Here is a 6,000-nt window from a genome sequence, read left to right as displayed (position 1 = left end):
CCGCTCGGGGAGCCCTGTTCAGGACTCCAACCCAGGACCCTGGGATCATGACCTGAGCTGAAGGCAGACTCTTAACTGACTGAGTCACCCAGGCATCCCCCAATTTATCTTTGAATAAAGTGTCTAAGATTGTCCGGTACATAGTAGTATAGAGTAGCTACTTAATAAATGCTTACTTAATGAGTACTTATTTATTCTCTGGGATGAATAACATTAAAGAAACCCTGGACTATACTCCTTGTTCTTCACTAACTATGTATGTGACCTTCAGTGAGTCATTTAACTTTTCTAGGTGTCAGTTTCTTCATTTGTGAAATGAAAGGTGGGAACAGATAATCTCCCAAATCCTTCCCAGCCCAGACATCTTATTATTGCAGGTTTTATTTGTGCAAAAGACAATCTAATCATTAACATAATTTTATTGTCCGTAACCCACAGAGAAGACAAAACCGAAACCAAATTCTTTAACTCATTTGACTCTGCATTTCACGTTCATTCCTGAGAGGAAGATCATTCTAATCTTAAAGAGCTTTCCTGGTATTAAAAATGTTCAAAACTTTACTGAATTAAAATCTTTTATGTTATTTATTTAAATTAAATATATAGCTCTGTTTATATTCCCAGCAACTCCAAATCAAAAGTTGAAAGTACCTCTATCTTTGGTAGAGAAACAAAAAGATATTTTTGAAAGAACGTGGTATTTAATAAAATAACATTTATCTTTAAAATATCTTGCAATTATAATATTATGACCATATAAATAACTTTGAAAAAATTGAAAGTCATCTCAAAGCCAACTATTTTCCTATTTGTCCATTCCTTTCTGTCTCATATACTCATACTTTATCTAATTTCCATGATGATGTCATTCAACTTTATATCTTACTGTTTTCACTTAACATATCATCAGCAGTTTGTATCATTCCTACGTGGACTCATAGTTATTATTTTAGAGGCCTGCATAATATTCCTTCAGCGGACATTGGAAAATTTACTTAATTATTCTCCTATTGCTGATTTGTTACATCACTTCTTCATCAATATAAACAATTCTACAACAATATCTTCCTTTACTCAGAATCTTCATACTAGGGATTTTTACTTAGGATCCATTATCAGAAGTGGACTTATTTGGTAAAGAGTAATATTGTTAACTTCATAGCTACCTTTGGAAATTTTTTGCAAGAGTACAATTTTGGGAGGTATAGCCCAATTACCCAATTTGATTTATGTTATTGTAATATTTCAATCAATACATTATTTTTTCTTCTGGATTCATTTGTGCCAGCTAGAAGTTACAAATGCATTTGGTTGCAAGCAAATTAAAAAAATAAACCCAGTCAACAGTGGCTTAAACAGATTTGAGTTTAATTTTTTCTCGTTAACAAAGTCTAGTGGTCGGTGAGGTGTCCTAGGCTGGAAACTGCTCAAGGAAGTCATTGAGGACCAAGGACCATCACATCTGACTCTTCCATCCTTAGTAAATGGTTTTTTGTCTTCATGTTTGCAAGATGGCTATTATACCTCTAGGCACTGAATTAAAGAAGGAAGAAGGGTAAAGGACTAAAAGGGCATATTCTCTTTCTGTACCAATAAAAAACTTTCCCAGAAGCTCCATCTGGTTATTTTAACTTTGATCTCATTGTTCAGAACCAGGTCACATAGTCACACTTCACTGCAGGGCAGTTTGGGAACGAGACTATTTTATCTTTTAAAATCTTTGTAGTCTAGGAAGATGAGAGTGAAAGAGGATATGAATGGTTTTTGAGTAAAAAGATCATGGTGTTGCCCCATTACTTTTATTACTTTCAGTTGAAAAATAAATGTTTTTTATTTATTTTAATTAAAAGGTAAACTTGTTCAGGGAATTTTGTTTCAAAGATTTTATTTTTAAGTAATTCCTCCACCCAATGTGGGGCTCAAACTCACTACCCTGAGATCCAGAGTCACACGCTCTAACAACTGAGCCAGCCACGTGCTCCTTGTTCAGGGAATTTATTGAATCCATCTTCGAATCCTCAGCATTAGCGTAGTGTTCATAGAGAAGAGGCTCCAGAAATGTTTGTAATATGTTGAAAAATAAAGATATGATCCCTGGGATTTAGGAGAGGTTAATTAAAAAGTCATTTTAGATTAGCCCCAGTTTCTTTAATATGGTTTCTTGTCTAATACTAGGGGAAATGCCATAGAAATAGAGTATTGGACATTGTCTCTCAACTGAACTTTGTACACAAATAGGGAAATACGGATTCAGTAAAAATCCAACTTGATGTCTTAATTTGGATTTAATAACTATTCACAAAAGTTATCGATTGGAGCACTAGAATATTTAGTACCAAGAGAGCAGAGTCTTTAGGCTTTCCTTGATGAATCGCTGAGTGCCTGGAATGGTGTATGTCACAGGTAGACAATTAGTAACTGCTTGTAAAACAAATGACAGTCAGTCTAGAGAGAGGTTTCTGGGAGTACACCGTGCATTCCCAACTTTATCCTTTTTAGGAAATTTATAAGTGAATTCACAGTATATTGCAGATCGGACCTGCTCTTGATAAGGAGCCAAGAGGGACTGTGAATGTAATGAATGACAGACTTGAGATTCCAAAGAATTTAGATGGTGAATCATGGTCAGATCACAGCGAGAGGAACTCTAATTGAAATAAATGTGAATTCCTTCAATGAAGCTTCCATACAAGCTGCTCAAGACGAGGAACATCATAAATTATATTATTTGGGGGGGGGGTTGCAACAACAATTAGAATAAGGAATAATAATTTTTAAATGGGAAGAATTTTATGAAATAGCCTGTTGAAAATGATTGGATTGACTGCCCTGTAATTTCAGTTGTTCAAGGTTAAAATGGATCACACAAAGGGATGCCGTGGGAGTACCTCATAAGGATGGAAGCCTGGACTAAATGCCCTCAAGACTCCTTCCATCCTGGAAATGTAATAGTTCTACTTTTATTTAATTCTAGCTTCGAGACTGATATACTAGTAAATGTCTACTGATTCCTATCGGTAGAACCTTAAAGATTCTTCTCCATTCTAATTCATCAGGTTTCCACTGCAGCTTCGTAATTTGTATGGCGATGGTGTGAGCCTGAGAATCTGGCATTTCACACACATTCCTGATATAGATCCCTTCTTCCCTTATTGGCTGGTGAATTTACAATCCCAGAACCTTCCTGGTTGGCTCTCTGATTTTCTTTCTAGGAAGATGAATGCTGGATAATATTTATTCATTCAGTAAACATTGGTTGCATACCTACTATGTGCCTAGTACAGTTTTGTTGAACACATTAGCTAAGATAGAGCTCGTGTTCTAATAAGAGGAGAAAGACAAAAGTAAATAGGCAACACAATTTAGACAATGGGAAGTGCCATGAGGAAAGTGGAGCAAAGTTATATGTCAGCTATTGCTGAGAAAGGCATTTTAGGGAGTGTCAAGGAAGTTTCTCTGAAAAGATGGTATGTAAAGTAAGACCTGAATGATGAGAAGAAGCAGAGTATATAGGACCCAGGTTATAGGACCTCTTCAGAATGGCTTGGCCCCACCTGTCTTCCTACCCCTTTGTTGATTCTTTTGCTTAACGGAGAGCCCCCTCCATTGACGTTGATATCGCCTCCTATCCTACCCCTGCCAGCTTTCTCAGTCTCCTCCAAGGAGGGCTGAACTCTGGCACAGCCTCCTTCGAGATGGTATTGGCAGGAGATTCAACAGCATGGCACTCAGGCCCAACCAGTATCTATCCTTAGAGGTTCCTCTCATCACTTCCAGAAAGGGAGGAAGAGTCCTGCTGCGGGGCAGGGGTCTGGGTTCCCCAGCAGGTGCCATAATGAGCCAGTAACACTGTCAGTGAATGAGGGTGAGTTAATTCCTTAAGGGACAAACTTCAGTCAGTGAGAGACAGGACACAAGAAGAAAGTGGCAGCGAAATTCCTCTTTCTCCTGCAGACAGAGCGTTCCCAGCTGCAATGAAGATGTAAATCCTGACTGGAAGAAGTTCTGGTGACCAAGCAACGAGGTATGTTGATTTGTGAGGATGCACTCATGTCATAACTCACCATCTTGAATTTATTTTCCCTCTTTTCCTGCCTTCTTCTCTTTTCCTTTCATCAACTGCTGGGATTATACTTCTCCATAAAGTCTTGGTTTGTGAGATTTACATCAGGGGACCCACACAAAAATAAACACCATGGAAACATTTTGGGGGTAGAGCCATGGTTCCCAACTGTGCGTGGAGGTGCTCAGGTTTCTGCAATGAATTTACAGGGGCACTGCAGGGTATTTTAAATTTTCAAGGGAAACACAGTGGTATTCAGCATCTGTTAGATACCATGCAAACTACTAGCTCAAGGTAGTTGGCAGTTTCAATACTATAAACTGGATCAACACTACATCATTATCTTGGCAAAGCTGGGTTTTCATTGCGTGCTCTGATAAAAAGCAAGACCAGGGACTGGAAATGACAGTGGTGGTGTCTAATAGGATTCCAAGGTCTGAGAAGTTGTGCCATGCCCGTTACTATCCCACTAATACATATTTGTGGCTATTTAAGAATGAGATACAAATACCATGATTTCCTTTCAGTTTATGTGTACTGTTTTTTAAAAACAGCTGTTAAAGTTGTTAAAACATAAATGCTTCTAAATTGCTAGCACTTAACTACCTAATCAACAGAAATGTTAGGTTCTTCTTTTGGCCTGGGATTTCCAGGAAAATTAATTACTGAGACACTAAGGATTCTGTGAACTGAGAAAGTTTGGGAACCCCTAAGGTAGTGCATTCCAGGCAGTAGCAAGTGTAAAGATGGGAAGACAGGAATAAGCCTACACACATCAGCTTAACTCAGCTTTCCCCTGTGGTAACAGTATTTTCAAAAGCACTATTATCTTCAGGTTGGTCTATACATAACTGAGATCCTAAATGTGTGTGTGTGTGTGTGTGTGTGTGTGGTTTGTGTGTTACTTGCTTTAAAAAAAAACACACAACATGATTTTTTTTTCAATCAAACAAACATGATTATGTGTTATTTCCTGAAAATTCCCAATCACTACATTTTTAAAAAAATGTTAGCTATAATGTTCTCTTTATTACTGGTCTTGCAGTCTTTTTTAAAATCTAAAAAAAAAAAAATTGTTCTTTAAAATTCCTTGCTTGATGACTTTTTGATCAGGCTAGAATTTGGAGATTCCAGTTTGGCATTTAGGACAGGGATAATACCTGTTTTAGAATGAACAGTAATTGATCATAGAAAGATGTAGTAAGAAGCCCACCTAATGGGGCAGGGCTTTGGCTCCAGTGATGGAGATATTGCCTAGGTGAGGTCTGGGATTAGAAGCAGGATGTTTCGACATACCCAGAGAAGCTTGTTTTCTTGATTAGGTACTTAGGCTATGCACAATCATACAAGATGCATTTTTAAACCTGAATGACAATTTCCTTTCCTGTGATTGGAATGCTTTTGACCCATTTCCAAGGATTCCACTTTAGAGTCAAGGTAACCAAGAAGCTGAATGAGTAATTACAAGGTTGCCTGGTGACCACTGAAAAACAAAAAGGAAAATACACTGTCTAAAAGAATAATTGCTATTTTAAGTAACTTCTTAGAAGGCCACCTACAACAAGAACTCATTTGTTTTATGCCGGAATTATTTGTACCTCTTGGGTGTAGGGTTTCTCTCTTTCTCTCTCTCAAATTCCGGTGTGTGTTCAATGACCATTTTCTTAACTCTATTTTCCTTTGCTTAGCAGCCTATCTTTGTTGATACACTCGTTAAACATGCAAATACAAAGCTTATAGGTCCAGCTGGCTTTCCTATTAGCCTGGGAGACATTCTGTCTCCTGTCGGAATGTATTGATTTAATCAGATCAAAACTCAAGCTCTTCTAGGACCATTCTACTCTGCCCGAGTGTCACTGCTTTCTTATATATTTTCCCTGAAATACTATATCTATAACTATCCTCTTTTTTTCCTGTATGCTCTCTCTCTCTCTCTT

The sequence above is a fragment of the Ursus arctos genome, unplaced genomic scaffold (genome assembly GCF_023065955.2).
Source record: "Ursus arctos isolate Adak ecotype North America unplaced genomic scaffold, UrsArc2.0 scaffold_3, whole genome shotgun sequence".
Classification (NCBI taxonomy): domain Eukaryota; kingdom Metazoa; phylum Chordata; class Mammalia; order Carnivora; family Ursidae; genus Ursus; species Ursus arctos.
Note: the sequence above shows the minus strand (reverse complement) of the source record.